Source organism: Somniosus microcephalus, chromosome 4, assembly GCF_052327205.1.
Source record: "Somniosus microcephalus isolate GS21.2 chromosome 4, FLI_Smic_1.0, whole genome shotgun sequence".
Classification (NCBI taxonomy): domain Eukaryota; kingdom Metazoa; phylum Chordata; class Chondrichthyes; order Squaliformes; family Somniosidae; genus Somniosus; species Somniosus microcephalus.
In genome coordinates, this window is record NC_140990.1 from 30,773,681 (window position 1) to 30,796,377 (window position 22,697).

Below are 22,697 nucleotides of genomic sequence, written 5' to 3' on the forward strand. Positions count from 1 at the left end.
TGGAGCTAATTTACAGAACAAACGGGAAACTGTTCAACCTCCGTCGCCTCCAGTCCAGATCTAAGGTCGTCCCATCCTCTCTCGTCGAATTACAGTATGCAGACAACGCTTGCGTCTGCGCACACTTGGAGGTCGAACTCCAAACCATCGTCAACGCCTTCACCGAAGCATATGAGGGCATGGGCCTTACACTAAACATCCGTAAGACAAAGATCCTCTACCAACCTGCCCCCGCCACACACAGTACTTCCCCCTGATTATCAAAATCCATGACAAGACCTTGGACAAGGTGGACCACTTTCCATACCTCGGGAGCCTACTGCCAACAAGGGCAGACGTCGATGACGAAGTCCAACCCCGCCTTCAGTGTGCCAGTGCAGCCTTCGGTCGCCTGAAGAAGAGAGTTTTTGAAGACCAAGACCTCAAACCCGGCACCAAGCTCATGATCTACAGAGCAGTAGTAATGCCTCAGAGACATGGACCATGTACAACAGGCACCTCAAAGCACTGGAGAGGTACCACCAACGCTGCCTCCGCAAGATTCTGCAAATCCATTGGCAGGATAGGCGCATCAACATCGGTGTTCTTGCTCAGGCCAACATCCCCAGCATCGAAGCTTTGTCCATGCTCGATCAGCTCCAATGGACGGGTCACATCGTCTGCATGCCCGATATGAGACTCCCAAAACGAGCGCTCTACTCGGAGCTCCAAAACGGCAAGAGAGCCCCAGATGGGCAGAGGAAATGCTTCAAGGACATCCTCAAAGCCTCCTTGAAAAAGTGCAACATCCCCACCGACACCTGGGAATCCCTGGCCCAAGACCGCACAAAGTGGAGGAGAAACATCCGGGAAGGCGCCGAATACCTCGAGTCTCTTAGCTGGGAGCAAGCAGAAGCTAAGCGCAAGGAGCGCACGTCAACCCAAGCACCCCACCCACCCGCCCCTTCAACCACCATCTGCCCCACCTGCGACAGAGACTGTAGGTCCCGCACTGGGCTCATCAGTCACCTGAGAACTCCTTTTTAATGTGGAAGCAAGTCATCCTCGGTTGCCTAAGAAGTGTAAAACTGCGATCTGTTCCTGCCTGAAAGTGAAACAGGTTTAAGTTTCCAGTGTAAAAATGATTGGCAATTATTCTATGAAGATTTAAAGTGTTTGTGTGACAGTCCTGAGTCTACCATTGTAAGGCAGGTTAAAATATAAATTGTTTAAAGTCTGCATTAAAATAGCAGACGGAGGAGTTGACAGGAGCCTGTTAACTGCTGGTACAATTATGCAACAGACATTTGATCTCCAGATAAAGAAGGACCTGCAGCGTGTTTCCAGTAATTCCCTGTTTTATTGATATGTGTGTGTTAGACACTAGGATAACTAAAAATACATGACCTGGAAATTCCAAGGGGATGCGATCCCGACAGTTACTCTGGGATCACTCCCGCTGCGGAACTCCACCACTGACCCTGCTGAAGGTTGTAGGCTCAGGGAGTGGGGTCTCCAGGAGTGAAGTGTAAGGAAGCTGGGTTTCAGTATCCTGACAAATATATGGCGAGGAACCAGAGGACTCCTTACTAAGGAACCGTCTGGAGTTTTACCGGCCAGCGTAGGTCTAGGGGTGAATGATGTCTGACTCCCCGAATTGTCTTACATTGAACCCAGTTCAGATCAAGGTGAGTTCAGTTTACAGGAGAATAGGAACAAATATCGCCCACAATTGCAGGAGACAAAAGCAGCCATTGGAGAAGCTCAGAGATCTTTTGGAAGATGGTGTACAATTGTGGTAATAATAGTAAAAGCTTTTCCAGCTACATCAGGAGTCAGAAGACAGAGTTACATAGAATTACAGAGTCTACAGCACAGGAACAGGCCATTCGGCCCAACTGGTCAATGCCGGTGTTTCTGCTCCACACGAGTCTCCTCCCACCACTCTTCATCTAACCCTATTAGCATATCCTTCTATTCCTTTCTCCCTCATGGGCTTATCTACCTTCCCCATGAATGTATCTGTGCTATTCGCCTCAACTACTCCTTGTGGTAGCACGTTCCACATTCTGACCTCTCTTGGGGTAAAGAAGTTTCTCCTGAATTCCCCATTGGATTTATTAGAGACTGTGTTATATTTATGACCTGTAGTTTTGGACTCCCCGACAAGTGGAAACATTTTCTCCAGGTCCACCCTCTATAAACTTTTCATAATCTTAAAAACCTTGATCAGGTCACCCATCGGCCTTCTCTTTATTCGAGAGAAAAGAGCCCCAGCCTGTTCAGCCTTTCCTGATAAGTATATCCTCACAGTTCTAGGATCATCCTTGCAAAGCCTTTTTCCACCTTCTCCAGTGTCTCTATATCCTTTTTATAATATGGTGACCAGAACTGTGCACTGTACTCCAAGTGTGGTCTAACCAATGTCCTGTACAAGTTTAACATAACTTTTCTGCTTTTCAATTCTATCCCTCTAGAAATGAGCCCCAGTCCATTGTTTGCTCCTGTTGTGGCCTCATTAACCTGCGTCGCTACTTTTAGTGATTTGTGTATCTGGACCCCGAGATCCCTTTGCTCCTCTACCCCATTTAGATTCTTATTTTCCAAGTAGTTTGTGGCCTCCTTATTCTTCCTACCAAAATGCACCACCTTTCTTAAAATTAATTTGCTAATTACCCTCCCATTCTGCAAGTTTATTCATGTCTTCTTGCATGTTGTCACAGTGCTCCTCAGTATTAACTCTACCTCCCAATTTGGTGTCATCGATAAATTTTTAAATTGTACCTCTGATTCCTGAGTCCAAATAGTTTCTGTAAATGGTGAACAACAGTGGTCCCAGCACCGATCCCTGTGGAACACTACTTCCCACCTTTTGCCACTCCTAACCCCTATTCTCTGTTTCCTGTTTTGTAACCAGCTTCTTATCCATAACCGTTTGTAAGATCTAGAAGATGACCAAGGTCAGGCCGTGTGGAGTGACGGGCCAAGCAGCAGAATGGATGGAAAGATGGCTACAAAACAGAAATCAGGATGGGCGGGGCTCATGGGGGGGGTCACTCTAGCTGCCTGCCTCTCTCCCGCGGTCTTGTCCCTGCCCAGGTGGCCCTGGAGAGGGAGCAAGCGGTGTCCACCGGTTCACTTGATACCTTCCGTGCCCACCGGTCGAGGAAGGTGTCAAGAGGCAATAATCGATCCTCACAATCACATTGTGATTTAATTATTAATTGTGTGTGTGACAAATACTTTTCTTCTATTCTGATACAAAAGCTCGACTAGAAATGTTAAACTACTAGTTATTTAATCAGGGCTGCAGCTGCTGAAAAGTTGACTGTACTGAGCTTTGTGGCCAGCGCTGGCAGACGTGTTGTTCTGAAGTCTGATGTCTCACACCTGAACAGTCTGTTTATGTCATGTTGTAATGACCTTTTTCTGTTGCCTGGTGTCCGAAATAGAAATCAAAGGGAGATGGTGCCTCACTCTGTTAATCAACTCTTTGACACATTTCCATGCATTTCCTTTCTTAATTTACAAAGATCACAACTCCATTAGTGAACAATGGATTGCCAGTCTGCCACTTTTTAGTGAGGCTTGAAAGGATTCGCTGTGAAGCTACACTTGCCCATCTGGCTGTGTGTCACTGTGTTTGGATTGTGTTGGACAACAGTCCTAATATCTCGCCTACATCCATTACAATTTTTGAAATGTTAGATTGTATTTGGAAGAAGTTGAGTTTGAATCTGACAATTCTGAAATTGGGAGCTGTTAATGATTTCTGTTTTTCACGTAACTATATAGTGATGTGATCAGTCAAAGCAAATTAAAAGATGCTGCTATTTACTGAACACAACTGAATAATTCTACAAGGATGCTATCGCAGTCTTCCTCAGTATTAACTACACCCCCCAATTTAGTGTCATCAGCAAATTTTGAAATTGTACCTCTGATTCCCAAGTCCAAATCATTCATGTAAATGGTGAACAACAGTGGTCCCAGCACCGATCCCCGTGGAACACCACTTCCCACCTTCTGCCCGTCTGAGTAAATACCTTGAAATCATCCCGTCTCCATTCCCGTGCCGACGGGATTGCTGTACCAGACAGGAGGGGCAACACTTGGGAACTCTCAATTCTCCACCAATTCCCATTCCCCTTCTTTCTGGTGGATAATGGCGGTGCCACTGTGTGTAATGTGCAAGTCAGTAAGAATTATGAGTGAGAATTAATCAGCACTTTCTAATTGGAGATGTTAATCAGTGGAAACTTTCAGGCACTGAATTGTAGATTTTGTACCAAAGATCAATTTAGGATTGAAGTAAAAGTTCATAATTTTATTGTAAAATAATTCAGGGACTCTCATCAGAAATTAAGGGGAAAGATCAGACAGCAATTCTTAAACAATCACTGCAGCCCCGACAAGTCAATCAGCTATATATCCAGAATATTAAACTCCAGCCCAGTTATAGGGGTTATTAATATCAGCAGAAACAAACCCCAACTGTCAGAATGAACATGGTTCAGTCCTGGATGTGATTAAGAGCAGAATCCAATCCCTGCAGTCACATGTGAACTCGCTGGTGTGTCAGCAAGTTGGATAAACGATTAAATGCCTTCTCACACACGGAGCAGGTGAACGGTCTCTCCCCAGTGTGAACTCGCTGGTGTGTCAGCAGTTTGGATGACTGATTAAATCCCTTCCCACACACTGAGCAGGTGAATGGCCTCTCCCCAGTGTGAACTTGCTGGTGTGTTAGCAGGTGGGAAGACCGAGTGAACCCTTTCCCACACACGGAGCAGGTGAACAGACTCTCCCCAGTATGAACTCGCTGGTGTAGAATGAGGTTGGATGACTGCTTGAATCTCTTTCCACAGTGAGTGCAGCTGAATGGTTTCTCGTCAGTGTGAACTCGCTGATGTGTCTGGAGAATGCACAAGCGAGTGAATCCCTTCTCACACACGGAGCAGGTGAACAGCCTCTCCCCAGTGTGACTGCATTGATGAGTTTCCAGCTCAGATGGATAATTGAATCCCTTCCCACAATCCCCACATTTCCAGTTTCTTCGTGGTGCAGGTGTCCTTGTGTCTCTTCAGGTTGGACAATCGGCTGAAGCCTCGTCCACACACACAACACGTGTCCGGTTTCTCCCCGCTGTGTATGGTGCGATGTTTTTTAAGGCTGTGTAACTGGTTAAAGCTCTTTCCACAATCAGTGCACTGGAACACTCTCATTCGGGTGTGTGTGTCTCGGTGCTTTTCCAGCCACACTGATGTTTGAAATCTTTTCCCACAGACAGAACAGACAAACATTTCTCCTTCCACATTCAAAGGCCGATGATATTCAGGTACTGATGAATGGAGTGACTCTGTCAGATCTCGATGTGTTGTTAGTTTGAGTTTGCGGTGTGTAAATGCTGCCCTTCTCACAGCCTGTAAAAGGAGTTTACAAAAGCCATCACTGTGAGTCCAGGATAGAAATTGACAAGATTCTCTCCTCCTGGTTCCTGGCCAAGGGGGCTGCGCATGCGTCCTGCTGCCCCCTGAGCCTCTCAAGATGGCGGCTGTTAACCCGGGCCTGTAACCGGGAGAAAGCCCCGCAGCTACCGCCCCGCTCGGGGCAAACGCCCGGCCCGGAGGTTCTTGTTTGGGGCTGAGGCCCACCCTGGGTGTTTCTGAAGCGGATAATGTTCAGTGTTTTAATAATGGGGCCTAGGCCCGCCCTCGGGGTGTGTGCAGCCCGGGTCCCCGCGGGGTTTATTTTAATTTTTAATTTTTTGAGTCAAACATATTTATTCAAATATGGTAGTACTTGTTACAACTCATCAATTACATAATAAACCCATTACAATCATTAGCTGCAATAAAACAAAGCCTTAGAAACATAGAAGATAGGAGCAGGAGTAGGCCATTCGGTCCCTCGAGCCTGCTCCGCCATTCAATGAGATCATGGTTGATCATCCAAATTCAGTACCCTATCCCTGCCTTCTCCCCATATCCCTTGATCCCTTTAGCCTTAAGAAATATATCCAAATCCTTCTTGAATATGTTTAATGAATTGGCCTCCACTGCCTTCTCTGGTAGAGAATTCCACAGGTTCACCACTCTATGGGTGAAGAAATTCCTCCTCATCTCTGTCCCTTTATCCTTAGACTGTGACCCCTGGTTCTGGACTCCCCGACCATTGGGAACATCCTTCTTCTATCCAGTCTGTCCAGTCCTGTTAGAATTTTATAAGTTTCAATGAGATCCCCTCTCATTCTTCTAAACTCCAGTGAGTATAAGCCCAATCGACGCAATCTCTCCTCATACATCATTCCTGCCATCCCAGGTATCAGTCTGGTGAATCTTCGCTGCACTCCCTCCATGGCAAGAACATCCTTCCTCAGATAAGGCGACCAAAACTGCACACAATACTCAAGGTGTCGTCTCACCAAGGCCCTGTACAATTGCAGCAAGACATCCTTCTTCTTGTACTCAAACCCTCTCGCTATGAAGGCCAACATACCATTTGCCTTATTAACCGCCAGCTGCACCTGCATGCTTACCTTCAGCGACTGGTGCACAAGGACACCCAGGTCTCGTTGCACTTCTGCTTCTCCCAATCTATTGCCATTCAGATAATCTGCCTTCCTGTTTTTGCAACCAAAGTGGATAACCTCGCATTTATCCACATTATACTGCATCTGCCATGCTTTTGCCCAATCACCCTACCTGTCCAAATCATACTGGAGTTTCTCGGCATCCTCCTCACAGCACACACGCCCACCCAGCTTTGTGTCATCTGCAAACTTGGAGATATTACATCTAGTTCCCTCGTCTAGATCATTTATATATATATTGTGACTAGCTGGGGTCCTAGGACGGATCCCTGCGGTACCCCACTAGTCACTGCCTGCCACTCGGAAAAAGAGCCGTTTATTCCAACTCTTTGCTTTGTCTGCCAACCAGTTCTTTATCCAATTCAGTAGCTTGCCCACAATCCCATGTGCCTTAACTTTACACGCTAATCTCTTATGCAGGACCTTATCGAAAGCCTTCTGAAAGTCCAAATACACCACATCCACTGCTTCTTCCTCATATATTCTACCAGTTACATCCTCAGAAAATTCCAGTAGATTAGTCAAGCATGATTTACCTTTTGTAAATCCATGTTGACTTTATCTGATCCTGTCGCTGTTTTCCAAGTGCTCTGCTATTACATCTTATATAATGGATTCTAGCATTTTCCCCACTACTGATGTCAGGCTTACTGGTCTATAATTCCCTGTTTTCTCTCTACCACCTTTTTTGAATAGTGGGGTAACATTAGCTACCCTTCAATCCATGGGAACTGTTCTGGAGTCTATCAAATTTTGGAAGATGACCAGCAATGCATCTACTATTTCTAGGGCCACTTCCTTAAGTACCCTAGGATGTAAGATTATCAGGCCCAGGGGCTTTATCGGCCTTCAATCCCATCAATTTCCCTAACACCATTTCCCTACAAATACTGATTTCATTCAGTTCCTCCCTCTCATGAGACCCTATGTTCCCCGACATCTCTGGGAGGTTATTTGTGTCCTCCTTTGTGAAGATAGAACCAAAGTATGTATTTAATTGGTCAGCCATTTCTTTGTTCCCCATTATAAATTCCCCTGATTCTGACTGCAAGGGACCTATGCTTGACTTCACCAATCTTTTTCTCTTTACATATCTATAAAAGCTTTTACAGTCAGTTTTTATGTTCCCTGAAAGCTTACTCTCATACTCTATTTTCCCCCTCTGAATTATTCCCTTTGTCCTCCTTTGCTGAATCCTAAACTGCTCTCAATCCTCAGATTTACTGCTTTTTCTGGCCAATTTATATGTCTTCTCCTTGGATCTTATGCTATCAATAATACAATACAATACAAATCGCTTTATTGGCATGATAAGGTACATCTTATGTTGCCAAAGCATCAAAATACATTTATGGTTGAACACATAAACGCGGTTCCATTCATACAGTGTATAAACAGGTATATCCCTGAGTTTATAAATATATTTTCGCCTTGTTTATATATACTCTTGTCTTAGTTTACTGGTTGTCCCTCTGTTCATGGCAAGCTGTAACATAGTGTGCCGCCAGTGTTACACAGCTTCTCTCCTCCCCCAGTAGGAATGGGAGTTTTTGGTTGTCAGTCAGATTTCTGAATTCAGGGCATATTTGTGAGAATTTTTGATAGAAATTCTCTCTGATGCCCTGATATTTTCCACAGGCTGTGAGGAAGTGCATCTCTGTCTCAACTACTCCCTGACTGCAGTGAGAGCATATCCTGTCTTCTCTTGGCAGCCTGGTCTGCCTGTGTCTGCCTTTTTCGATCGCTAGGCTATGTTCGCTAAGTCTGTACCTTGTCAAGGTTCTTCTCAGTTTCCCTTGTTAGCCACGATTGAGTCACCTTTTTTTATTTATTTTTATGCCAAACAGGGATGAACAAATTCTGTAGTTCATCCATGCGATCTTTGAATGTTTGCCATTGCCTATCCTCCGTCAACCCTTTGAGTAACGTTCCCCAATCAATCCTACCCAACTTGTGCCTCATCCTATCACAGTCTCCTTTATTTAAATTCAGGACCCTAGTCTCTGAGTCAACTACTTCATTCTCCATCTTAATGAAGAATTCTATCATATTATGATCGCTCCGGCCCAAGGGGCCTCGCACAACAAGATTGCTAATTAATCCTTTCTCATTACATAATACCCAGTCTAAGATGGCCTGATCTCTACTTGGTTCCTCGACATATTGGTCCAGGAAACCATCTCGTATACACTCCAAGAATTCCTCCTCCACAGTATTGTTACTAATTTGGTTAGCCCAATCTATTTGTAGATTAAAGTCACCCATGATAACTGCTGTGCCCTTATTGCACGTGTCTCTAATTTCCCATTTAATGCCATCCCCAAATTCCACATTACTGTTTGGAGGTTTGTATACCACTCCCACTAACGTTTTCTGCCCCTTGGTATATCTCAGTTCTACCCATACATATTCCACATCATCAGAGCTAATACCCTTCCTTACAATTGTGTTAATCCCCTCTTTATCCAGCAAAGCTACCCCACCTCCTTTTCCTTTTTGCCTATCTTTCCTGAATATTGAATACCCCTGGAGCCATGTTTCCATAATCCCAATCATATCATATCCGTTTACCTCTATTTGCACAGCTAATTCATCCACTTTATTACGAATGCTCCTCACATTAAGACACAAGGCCTTCAGGCTTTTTTTTTAACACTTAAACCTTTTAGAATTATTATTTACTGTGGCCATGTTTGATTTAAACCCTTGATTTCTCTGTCTGCCACCTTTGTTTTTCTCCATCCTTTCTTTTGCTTCTATCCTTGTTTCCCTTTCCTCTGTCTCCCTGCTCAGGTTCCCAACCCCCAACCCCCTGCCATTTTAGTTTAAACCCTCCCCCAGAGCAACTTTAGGGTTAACAGTATAAATGCAGTGGTAAATTTTACAGATAAACCAACAATATTAACAGTACAGGTACCCATAGTGGAAAAACAATTTTACACCAGTCCTATTGGCAATCTAGTGATGCTTCGTTTTTGCTTGGTATTAGCTGTTGTCCTTTTTTTTATATTTTAACATTCAAGTACAACAGTACTTATACAACTCATCAATTACATAGTAAATCCATTACATTCATTGACCACAATAAAAAGGATAAAGCCTCAAAAAACAGCTTCATGGTCAACAATATAAATACAATAATAAATTTTTACAGGTAAATCAATAATGTTTACAGTACAAACTGCCACTATTTAATAAACCAAGAAAAGAAAGAACCTGTATACGCCAGTCCTACTGGAATCGCTCAATCATTCGGTCACTCATTCCTCCGTGCGTTCGTTCGTTCGCTCAAGCGTAAATTCCATTGTGCATGTCTGCGTGCGTATCATTTGTCTACCTGCATGCATATGTGTGTTCGTTCATCCGTCCAGACAGGCCTCATGCTCACCCAGTAGGAGGTCAAATTCTCCTGATGATCTGATAAACCCATCAGCTTCTCCCCTGGACACAGGTCCTGAGGGACAGGGAGTGGCTCTGATATTTTGGTCGGTGTCGTTGATCAAGTTTAAACACCTCGCTCACGTCTCCTCTCACCCTGCTTTGTTCTAATGAGAAGTGCCCCAGTTTCTCTCGTCTCTCCTCCTGGGAAAGAGAAGTTCACCTCAGTTAGAAACTCAAACAGGCGCTTCACTGCAGACAGGTCATCATGAGGAAACATTTCTTTACCCAGCGAGTTATTATGATCTGAAATGCACTGCCTGAAAGGGTGGAGGAAGCAGATTCAAGAGTAACTTTCAAAAGGGAATTGGATAAATATTTGAAGGGAAAACATTTACCGGGATATGGGGAAAGAGCAAGGGAGTGGGACTAATTGGATAGCTTTCCCAAAGAGCTGGCACAAGCACGATGGGCCGAATGGCCGCCTTTTGTGCTGTTTCATTCTCTGATTCTCTGATAACTAAAGCCTCTCATCCGTGGTATAACCTCAGTGAATTTATTCTGCAGCCTCTCTGTGGCCCCGACATCCTTCTGGCAGCGGCGGGAAACGCGAGTGCCGAGGGTTTAAAAGGCCCCCAGAGACTCGGGTAGGCCTCACAGCGGCAGCGGCGGTGGGAAACGCGAGCGGCGAAGCTTTAAAAGGCCCCCAGTGACCAGGTAGGCCTCACAGCGTCAGTGGCAGCGGCGGGAAACGTGAGTGGTGAGGCTTTAAAAAGCCCCCAGAGACCAGGTAGGCCTCAGAGCGTAAGCTTACCAGGGGAAGGCAGCAGCAGCCAACTTCCTGGCACCAGGGGTGGCTCTGCTGCACAGGACGGGAGGAAAAAGAGGGGGAGAGCTGTAGTAATAGGGGATTCTATTGTAAGGGGAATAGATAGGCGTTTCTGCAGCCACAAACGAGACTCCAGGATGGTGTGTTGCCTCCCTGGTGCAAGGGTCAAGGATGTCTCAGAGCGGCTGCAGAACATTTTGGAAGGGGAGGGTAAACAGCCAGTTGTCGTGGTGCGTATAGGTACAAACGATGTAGGTAAAAACCGGGATGAGGTCCTAAAAGCTGAATATAGGGAGTTAGGAGGTAAATTTAAAAAAATAGGACCTCAAAGGTAGTAATCTCAGGATTGCTATCAGTGCCACGTGCTAGTCAGAGTAGAAATAGAAGGATATTTCAGATGAATACGTGGCTAGAGGAATGGTGCAAGGGGGAGGGATTCAAATTCCTGGGACATTAGAACCTGTTCTGGGGGAGGTGGGACCAGTTCAAACCGGACGGTTTGCACCTGGGCAGGGCCGGGACCGCTGTCCTAGGGGGAGTGTTTGCTAGTGCTCTGGGGGAGGGTTTAAACTAAAATGGCAGGGGGTTGTGAACCTGAGCAGGGGGACAGAGGAAAGGGAAACAAGGATAAAATCAAAAGATAGGAAGGAGAAAAACAAAAGTGACAGGCAGAGAAATCAAGGGTTTAAATCAAACATGGCTGTTATGTTCATTAATAACTAGACGTTTGTATAATGTCCGTGTGTAATTGAGACACGGACTGCAGAAGTTGGTTATAACAGGTGTTTACTGAATGGAGACAAAACTGGAACTACTATACAAAGTAACTGCACAGGCTTATATACAGGGGTGGTCACTACTGGTACTGCAGTATACAGGGGCTGCAGAATATAGTTCCTTCAAGGTACATACACTAGGTACATACACAACCGATTAGGTTGATTGGCTATGATAAATTGACCCTTAGTGTTAGGGGGATTAAATATGTGGGGTTACGGGGATAGGGTGGGATATGTGTTGGTGTAGGGGTTACAGGGATCAGGGTGGGATATGTGTTGGTGCAGGCTCGATGGGCCGAAATGGCCTCTATCTGCACTGTGGGGTTTCTGTGATCTGTGACTACAATTCCTCCCCTTTTAGCTAAACAGTACATAACATTCGATTAATAATTAAATAACATATTTACAATTACAGTTGCTATATACATTAGCTGAAGTTAATCAATTATAAATTCAGTCTTTGAGGAGGCTTCCTGATTCTGTCCGGATAACGCCTCTTTGGGGTATCAGGTTCTTCTGGCAAAGTTGATTCGGGATCAACGTCGTTGTTTGGTTCGTCTGCTTCCAATATCACCGATTCTGAGGTAGATGCAATTGGTACTTCGGTTTCATCACCAGGTGTATAGGATCGTGGTGTAGATTTGACGTTTTCCAGTGACTCTAGAATCTGGTCAGCATGGCGTCTTACAATGCTCTCTCCAACGTCCACGGTATACATTAGAGGTCCTTGCCGTGTGCAGATCGTTCCTGGCTGCCATTTCTCTGTGCGGTAGTCCCGGGCCAAAACTGGTTGACCTATCTTAAAACTCCTGGTTGGCCTTTCATTCATATTCTGAAACTGCCTCTTCTGCACATCTCTTCTGATGTTTGGCTTAACCAAATCCAAGCGGCATCTTAGTCTTCGATTGAAGAACATCATGTCTGGAGTTTGGTTGGTAACCGCATGTGTCGCATTCTGGTAGGCAAACAAGAAGTTATCCACCTTGTGTTGTAGGGGTATGTCTTCATTACACATTGCCTTGATAGCCTTCTTGAATGTTTGAACGAACCTCTCGGCCAATCCATTAGTGGCTGGATGATATGGGGCAGATGTGTAATGCTTAACACCATTGTTCTTTAAGAACCTCGAACTCTTCAGACACAAACTGTGGTCCATTGTCGGAGCAAATCTGTTCAGGCAGCCCATTTCTGGCGAATATGGTTCATAAGACTGTGATAGTTTTTTTTGTGGTGGTTGAGGACATTTTTATTACCTCTGGCCACTTTGAATGTGCATCCACCGCAATTAAAAACATCGAGTCCATAAATGGACCAGCAAAATCAATGTGCACCCTTTGCCATGGAGATGAGGGCCACTCCCATGGATGTAGAGGGGCTTGTGGTGGGGCGTTTTGGACCTTCTGGCATCCTGTACAGCTCTTGGTCATCTCTTCGATTTCTCTATCGATTCCTGGCCACCACACAAACGCTCTGGCTAAGTTCTTCATTTTTACCCCTCCCAGATGACCCTCATGAAGCTCATTGAGCACTCTATCCTTCAATTTGGGTGGAATTACTACTCTGGATCCACACATCAAGGTTCCTCGGCACACTGACAGCTGTTCTCTTCTCAGCGAGAATGCTGGCAACAGTGGTTCGCGATGTGCTGGCCATCCCTTCACCGTTAAATCATAGACCCTGGAGAGTGTCGGGTCATTTCGTGTTTCCTTTTCTATGTTTGCATTCGTCACAGGTAGACATTCGACTATGGTCGAGTGGAATATCTCCACAGGATCCACTGCAGGTGCTTCTTCCATCATCGGCAACGGTAGGGGCGACAATCCATCAGCATTCCCATGCTGTTTAGTTCCTTTGTACTTGATGTCATATTGGTGTGCCCCTAGGAAAAGGGACCACCTCTGTAGCCATTGTGCTGTCATTATCGGGACGCCCTCCTTAGGGTTGAAAATGGAGACAAGAGGTTGATGATCAGTTAGTAGAGTAAATTTCTGTCCGTGCAGGTAGCGATTGAACTTCTTCACCCCCCACACCAGGCTGAGGGCCTCTCTGTCAATCTGGGCGTAGTTACGCTCGGCTGTAGTTAACGGGCGTGACGCAAAAGCTATCGGCCTCTCTGAACCATCAAGGAATTTATGTGACAGTACCGCTCCAACGCCGTAGGGAGACGCATCACACGCCAGTCTTATCGGTAGTGATGGGTTGTAGTGAGCCAATACTTCTCTTGAAGTGATCAGGCCTTTACACTTCTGAAAGGCCCGCTTACATTCATCGCTCCATTTCCATGCTACTCCAGTTTGTAGCAGGGCGTTCAGTGGGTGCAGAATTGTGGACAAATTCGGCAAAAACTTATGGTAGTAATTCACCAATCCGAGGAATGACCTCAGTTGCGACACATTTTCAGGCGCTAGAGCCTTAACTACCGCTTCAATTTTGTCAGGGGACTTATGTAACCCCTCTTCATCAATCACGTGGCCACAATACGATATTTGTTTCTTAAAAAACTCGCACTTGGGGCGATTGGCTCGTAGCCCATGTTCTCTTAGTCTAGTGAGCACCTGCTCTAGGTTGGCAAGCTGTTCACTGTCATTTTCACCTGTCACTAGGATGTCGTCCAAGTAACACTGAGTCCCCGGAATCCCTTGCAGGACTTGTTCCATTGCTCTTTGCCATATAGCCGGAGCTGATGCTACTCCGAATACCAGTCGATTATACTGGTAAAGACCTTTGTGAGTGTTTATCGTGAGATATTTTCTAGAGGATTCTTGGACCTCCATCTGCAAATATGCTTGCGCTAGGTCAATTTTAGTAAAACGTTTCCCTCCAGATAGTGAGGCGAAAATATCTTCTATCCTCGGAAGAGGATACTGTACTGTGTGAAGGATTGGGTTCACGGTCACCTTGAAGTCCCCACAGATGCGAACCTTCCTTGGCTCCTCAGACTTATTGTTTAACGTTTTCTTCATGACAGGAACGATGGGTGTCGCCCACTCGCTCCAGTCTACCTTGGATAACACACCTGCATTCTCCAGCTCTGCCTCGACGGCTGGGCGAATTGCATACGGTACCGGTCTTGCTTTGAAAAACTTGGGAATTGCATTCTCTTCTATTTTTATTGAGGCGGTTAAGCCTTTAAGAGTTCCCAGTCCTTGTTGAAATACCTCTTTAGTGTTAGCTAAGATTTTTGACAATCGTCCAGGTGTGACGTCGTCATCCTTTTTAGTAGCCACAGTCAGTACCTGAATGGAGTGCCAGTTTAAACTTATCTTTCTGATCCATTCACGTCCCAATAATGGTGGTCCACCATCTTGCAGTATGTACAGATACAATTTCTGTATTTTCTTGCCGTTGTATTCGACAGGCACCCTTATTTTCCCGCTGGGGTATACTTTCTGCCCCGTATATGTCTTCAAGACAATGGATGTGTCTTTCAAGGGTATGTGTGAGAATAGCCGCTCGTAGTCTCGTCGATTCATGACGGTCAGAGCTGATCCTGTATCCAATTCCATTTTGACTTGGGACCCTGCTATCGTGAGGGTGACTCAAATGGTTCGGTGATCCTCTTTTGCGATTACGTTGTGTAGTTTGAGACAGCTTAGTCTCTTGTTCCCGGAGTCACTATCGCTCTTCTGGTCTTCGGAACTACTGTCCATCATCTTTTGTACTTTCCTGTACTTTTCCTTAGTAGTCTTTTTGTTGTCGTTAGTCTTCTTCCTGGACCTGCAAACTCATGCAATGTGTCCCATCTTTCCGCATTGCCTGCATGTTTTGTCCTTGAACCAGCAGTCCTTCTGGTCATGGGTTGTTCTGCCGCAGCCATCACATTTTTCAAATCCCCGTGTCATTTCATGGGTGCCGTATTCCTATGGCTTTTGCTGTATTTCCACAGCTCCCTTTGCTGCTTCGTACGATACTGCGACGCTGAAAGCCTTATCTAGCGTCAGCTCTTTTTCTGAGAGTAACCTCTTCTGGGTTCCTTCACTCAGGAGTCCACAGACAAATTTGTCCCGCAGGGTATCTACCAGTCCTGCTCCGAACTGGCAGTGCTTTGATAGCTTGCGTAGTTCCATAAGGTAATCAGCACTGCTCTCATCTTTATGTTGATTTCTCTTGTGGAATTTAAATCTTTCTGCTATCAGCAGCGGTGTAGGATTTACGTGTTCCTGTAGGATATCAACAATTTTGTTAAAACTCTTCTCCATCGGTTTGACTGGAGTGATCAGGTTCTGCAATAGGCCGTACGTTCTTGCACCCATTAAGTTTAGTAGTACCGATGCCTTTTTCTCATCGGCTACTTCATTTGCCTTGCAATATACTTTGACTCTTTCCACATACGTGGTCCAGTCTTCTATTTCATTATCGAAGGCAGTGATATTGCCAGTCTTCGGCATCTTGGAGATCTAAGATGGCGCCTCCCGCGCTTTGCCTTCTTCCCCGATTGAACAAAATGGCGCCTCCCGTGCTTTTCCTTCTTCCCCGCTGGATTAAGATGGCGCCTCCCGCGCTTTCTCTCTCTTCCGCTGCTGCCAACGCTGTTGCTGGCGTTTTTATGCCTTGATGGCGATGCCCTATGGTCTTCGCGTGCTTCCCCCCGCGCTGCTGCCAACGCCGCTCTCCGCGGTCCCCGTGGCAAACTGCAGCTCCTCGCGGCTTTCTGCGCTTCTAATTTCTTTTTCTTTTATTTTAATTACTGTTCCCGTCAGAGCAGACCCTATGGGACACTTTCCTCCCTCTTCTCGGGTCTGTACGCTACCCGGCTTCGTAACACCAGCCGCGCCCTGTGTGCTCCACCCTCCTCTTCCCGACAACGCTGCTCGGCCCCGTTGAAAAGCCACCCAATCGAGCTCTAGCCCGCCGCAGCCACCCAATCGAGCTCTAGCCCGCCGCAGCCCAGGAACGATCAGTGTACTACCTGCCACCAGCCCGATTAGCTGGAACAACATAGACTGGAGAACCAAGCCCAGCTCTCGACAGCCTCTCCTGCAAATCTTCGAATTCGATGAATCAGAGGGTGGTTGCCCATGGTCGACGCCCGTTTCTTCTGGTTTTTTTTCTTTTTGGATTTCTTCCTTCCGGCTTCGACCTCTAATAACTCCGCTTCAGGGATGGATCCCCATGAGGTGGTGCAGAACTGTAGGTAAGTTCGGATCTGTTCATCGCCAATGTAATGTCCGTGTGTAATTGAGACACGGACTGCAGAAGTTGGTTATAACAGGTGTTTACTGAATGGAGACAAAACTGGAACTACTATACAAAGTTACTACACAGGCTTATATACAGGGGTGGTCACTACTGGTACTGCAGTATACAGGGGCTGCAGAATATAGTTCCTTCTTCAAGGTACATACACTACAGTTTGCATTATGAACAGCTAGCTTTTGCTAGACATTTTATTCAGTACATGTTCTCTAGGTACAGCATCCATCTTGACTACTGCCTTGTGGGTAGCCTAGTGCATCGTGGGTAGTGTAGTCTTAAACACATACAACTAAACATACAGCAATATACAGCTCTACGGCTCCATCTAGTGTACCACTCTAGAATGACGTGTTATTGATCATTACATCCCCCTTTCTTTGAGGTTAAACAAAATCAAAATCAACTTTCAAGAAAAACGATAAAGATGATATCAGTAACACTTTGTTAGTGCTCTATAAACATAAACATTTTCACAACAGTCAACACATTTTCAAAGCTTTACTTTATACTCAAAGATTAAGTCTATCAGGCTTTTTTACTTCACCTGTGGATCTTCTCAGCACAGGTAAGTCTGATGTGTTTTCATGAGATTGTTCTGGTGGTGAATGACAAGATTCAGTTGCGGCATTGTCATCAATTTGCTGTTGGATAGTTTCTTGTGTTTTTAGGAGGGAACGGCGGTTCCTCCTGAGAATCTGTCCTTCCTCAGTTCTAAGAGTGTATGACCTTGGTCTTGCTTCCTCAAGAACTGTAGCTTTCCTGTTCCATGCATCTGGATCCTCAATCCTGACAACATCATCCCTTGTCAATGGTTTGAGTTTTGGATGACTTGTCATAGTATGATTTCTGTTTCAGCTTTAACAGTTGAAGTCTCTGTCTCAGTTCCTTACTTTGCTTTTCTTTTGCACAGCAGGGTAGCGTGGTGCGCAACTTGCGACCCATTAGTAGTTCAGCAGGTGAAGAACCAGAGTCTAAAGGTGAGGCTCGGTAGCTCAGCAGGGCGAGATAAGGATCAGACTTGCTTTCTGTCGCTTTCTTCAGTAGCTGCTTGAGAACTTGAACACCTTTCTCTGCCTTACCATTCGACTGAGCATACAAAGGACTGGATGTGATGTGCTGAAAGTCATACTGTGCTCCAAACTGTTGCCATTCCTTACAGTTGAAGCACGGACCATTGTCGCTAATGGCAATCCTGGGAATTCCATGTCTGGCGAAGATGGATTTCACATGCATTACGACACTGCTTGCTGATGTGCTTGAGAGCAGTGCCATCTCAGGATAGTTAGAGTAGTAGTCAATCACTATTAGATATTCTTTACCATTTAAATGAAAAAGGTCCATACCAAGCTTTTGCCAAGGTGCTGTTGGTAAGTCAGCTGCTATCATTGGTTCCTTTGTTTGTTTTGGTGTTTCTGACATGTCTCGCACCTGCCTATCATGTTCTCAATGTCCTTATTTATGCCAGGCCAATAAACAGTGTCTCTTGCTCTACTTTTGCATTTTTCAATTCCGAGGTGTCCCTCATGAATCCTTTTGAGCATGTCTTGACGTAGAGCCTGTGGAATGATTATTCTGTTTTGTTTTAGTAATAGTCCACTTGCGACACTCAATTCTGACCTGATGTGATAGTACTTTGGACAGGAACCTTTGGCCAACCATGATGAATGTTCTCTATTACTGTTTGTAACACTGTATCTTTTACTGTTTCTTCTGCTATTTGCTTTGATTTTGTGTCTGACACGGGCAGCGCAGCAGTGACCATACTCACATGAACATCCACGTCTTCTTCAGTAGAGCTCACATGACTCATTGTGGGTGCTCGGGAAAGTGCATCTGCTAACACTATGTGTTTGCCTGGTGTGTAGATCAGTTCAAAGTCATATCTTTGCAGCTTCATCATGAGTCGTTGAATTCTTGGAGACATCTCATTCAGATTTTTTTTAATGATGGCAACCAGTGGGCAGTGGTCTGTCTCAACTGTGAAGGTGGGAAGTCCATATATGTAGCCATGAAACGTTTCTACTCCAACTACCAAGCCTAGACATTCCTTTTCAATCTGGGCGTATCGACACTCAGAATCAGTCATAGACCTGGAGGTATAGCACTCCTTTTTTGTCAGTGGGTCGGGGCATGTTGAGTATGGCGTTTACTTTTTCCATATCTGGCTCTATTCCTTTACCAGATAGATTATCTCCTAGGAAAGTGACTTCCTGGATGCCAAACTGACACTTGGCTTTGTTGAGCTTCAGTCCATTCCGGCGTATGCTCTGTAGCACTTTAGTCGGTCTCTCATTGTGTTCTTTCAGTGTGGAGCCCCAGATGATGATGTCATCAACATAGACACGAACTCCTTCAAAATCCTTGTGAGGCATCGAACTTTGTAAAGTATCTGGCACCTGACATTTCACTGGTGATTTCTTCTCGCTTGGGAATCTGGCAGTGTTCACGTTTTATGTTTGCATTTAAGTCCTTTGGATCCATGCATATTCTTAGATCATTGTTCTTTTTCTTTACACATACCATGGAGTTAACCCAGTCTGTTGGCTCTTTGACTTTCCTGATGACTCCTAATGTGGTCATTCTGTCCAGTTCATTCTTGAGCCAGTCACGCAGGGGTGCTGGAACTCTTCGTGGAGCATGTACCACTGGCTGAGCATCCTCCTTTAGCTGGATCTTGTATGTGAATGGTAGAACTCCAAATCCTTTGAACACATCCTGGAAATTATTTATTACAGAATCCACTGAGTCATCTGGTCTGTTTATGGCACAGTTTATACGGTATACTCTCTTGACCAGTTCTAAGTCCTCACAAGCTTTGTCACCCAGTAGTGAATCAAGTCATTCAGCCACAACAGAAAACATGAGATGATGCACTTTGTCTTTGACTGTCACTTTAAGTCTGCATACACCTAAGCTATCTATTTTCTGTCCATTATAGTTCTTCAGTAGTACTGATTTTCTCTGTATTTTGGGCTCTTCTTTCATATTTTTAATGTCACTCATACTGATTAAGTTTGCTTTTGCCCCAGTGTCTAGTTTCAATGTAACTAATGCTCCATTTACCTGCAGTGGGATCATCCATTTGTCCTCCTACTGCATTAATTTTATGTTCAGCATTGTCCATTCCTGAGGGCTGCACATTTTCTGTATCCTTTTTGATATTGTCACATGACACCATTCGTACAAAAAATGTCTCACTTAAATCAGTGTCCTCAATCATATTGACTTGTTGCCCTTTCTTTGTTGTTACTTTTGAAAAGCATTGTTTGGCAAAGTGATTCTTTCCATGACATTTTGTGCACATTTTTCCAAATGCTGGGCATTGTCTTAACTGGTGTTTGTAAACACAGCATTTACAATTAAAAATTCCTTCCTCCGATTGCTTTTCATTCCTGTTCTGCCCATGTTTCTTCCCCTTGTAGGACACAGCACCGACAGCAGCACAGTCACTCATTACAATAGCAGTATTATTGATTTCACTGAAAGTTTTTGCATGCTTTTGAGCTAGTTCACTGGCTTGGCATAGTTTCACAGCATTTTCCAATGTTAGTTCGGTTTCTCTCAACAGATGTTCCCTGACTTTTTTATCATGAATACCAAACACGATCTGGTCACGAATCATGGATGCTTTCAGCTCAGAGAAATTACATGTCTGTGCTTTCAGTTTCAGATCGGTCACAAAGCTATCAAAAGTCTCGTTTTGCTGCTGTGTCCTTGAACAGAACACGTACCTCTCATAGGTTTCGTTCGTTTTGGGAGAACAATGTGTATCAAACTTCTTTAGCACATCGTCTAATTTTTCTCTGTTCTCCTCTGGATCAAATACAAATGTATTAAATACCTCTATCGCCTGTGAGCCTGCAACCGTGAGCAGCAACGCTATCTTTCTTGCGTCTGGCTTCGTACCGAACCCGATGGCAGCAATGTAGAGTTCAAATTGTTGTTTGAAAGTCTGGCAATTGCAGTCGACATTTCCCATGAGTTTCAAACCCTCTGGTGGCCTCAAATTTTCCATGTCACTTTTCACAATGTTCAGCAGATTTTCACCAATCATGGTACCATGTTATGTTCATTAATAACTAGACGTTTGCATTGTGAACAGCTAGCTTTTGCTAGACATTTTATTCAGCACATGTTCTCTAGGTACAGCATCCATCTTGACTACTGCCTTGTGGGTAGCCTAGTGCATCGTGGGTAGTGTAGTCTTAAACACATACAACGAAACATACAGCAATATACAGCTCTACGGCTCCATCTAGTGTACCACTCTAGAATGACATGTTATTGATCATTACAATGGCCACATTAAATAATAATTCTAAAAGATCTAAGAGCATTAAAAAAACAAGCCTGAAGGCTTTGTGTCTTAATGCGAGGAGCATTCATAATAAGGTGGATGAATTTTGCGGTCTGTAAATGCTGCCCTTCTCACAGCCTGTAAAAGGAGTTTACAAAAGCCATCACTGTGAGTCCAGGATAGAAATTGACAAGATTCTCTCCTCCTGGTTCCTGGCCAAGGGGGTCGCGCATGCGCCTTGCTGGCCCCTGAGCCTCAAGATGGCAGCCGTTAACCCGGGCCTGTCACCGGGAGAAAGCCCCACAGCTGCCGCCCCACCTGGGGCAAATGTCCATCCCGGAGGCTCTTGTTCGGGACCTGAGGCCCACCCCGGGTGTGTGAGAAGTGGATAATGTTGAGTGTTTTAATAATGGGGCCTGGGGCCGCACTCGGGGTGTGAGCGGCCCGCGTCCCCCCGGGGTTCATGAACCCGCTCCCTGAGCTCTCTCACCTGATGTGTCAGCGGCTGCTGCCAAGGTCCGCGCATGCTCAGCTCACACTGCCCGGGTGATTGACGGGAGCTCCGGATCAATGGGAAGAGCGGGGCGGGGCTGGAGGACCGAGCAGGCGGCGGGTCCTCCAACCAATCGGTGTGTGTGAGGGGCGGGGCTTACAGCACCTAGTGGGCGGGGCTCAGTCCGGAGCTCCCTCATTGGCTGAAACTTTGCATCATTTTCAAAGCTGATTTCTCTCAAACTCCAGGAGAAAACTGGGCCTTTCTGTTGTGGCTTTAAACAGATGGAACCCTGTGGGGTGGAGCAAACATTGCAACATTTGGTAGTGAAATGGATTCATTCAGGACAGACAGCAGGGATTATTTCAGGAAATATCTCAGTGCAGTTGTTGTTTCTCTTTGAACTCTTCCCGTGGAGAACAGTGTGAAATAGTTGAAGGATTCTCCGGCTGTTTAATGTTCCTTCCATGGCCGTTACCATTCTGATACCAGCTGATAGGCTGGTTGGTCCTTAACCGGGAGAGTTTTATGAGCTCTCACAACTCATACAATGGGGGTGGGCACCGACACCCACTGGACACGCCTGTCCGACCCGATATCAACCCAGAATGAGCTGGAGATCCATCTCCACTCGCCAGGACAGTCTGCAGCGGTGCTCGAACTTTACACACTCCTGACTCAGAGGCGGGAATGTGAACAGTCATTGTTTATTACTACAAGTGTCACCTAACTGACTCTCTTCCTTTGTATATCCACCTCATTTTCCATATAAGCTCTTGATTCTGTCTTCCACAGCTCAATGTTGGCATGTACGTCATCTAACGCCCTCCTTCCCCTGACAATGCGGAACTGCAGCTGCTGCAGAAACCACATCCTTCTCGACACACTCCCAATGTCGGCCTGATCCTCTCAGACTCAACTCATTCCCATCTTTCGCCAGTATTTTCATTACCCTGAAATTAATTGCATCAGTTTATTATTAATTGTGCTTTATGAATCTAATCCTGCTTCTCCAATGTTTATTCTAATTCAGTTTGCATTGTAGTCAATCATAGACTGTCACATCTGCTTCTGTTTCCGCCTTAACTTCCTGTTCCCTCTGGTTTTGCTCGGGAATGTGCTTTCTGTGGTCAGAATTCAGTTAATCAGTGTCG

The 22,697-nt window shown here is 45.3% G+C and overlaps 1 pseudogene; it reads right to left on the reverse strand.

Moving 5' to 3' along the window:
• The window catches only part of LOC147118536 (uncharacterized), an 81,614-nt pseudogene extending 60,807 nt beyond the window's left edge, over nucleotides 1-20,807 (reverse strand).
• Nucleotides 20,808-22,697: the final 1,890 nt, after the last annotated feature.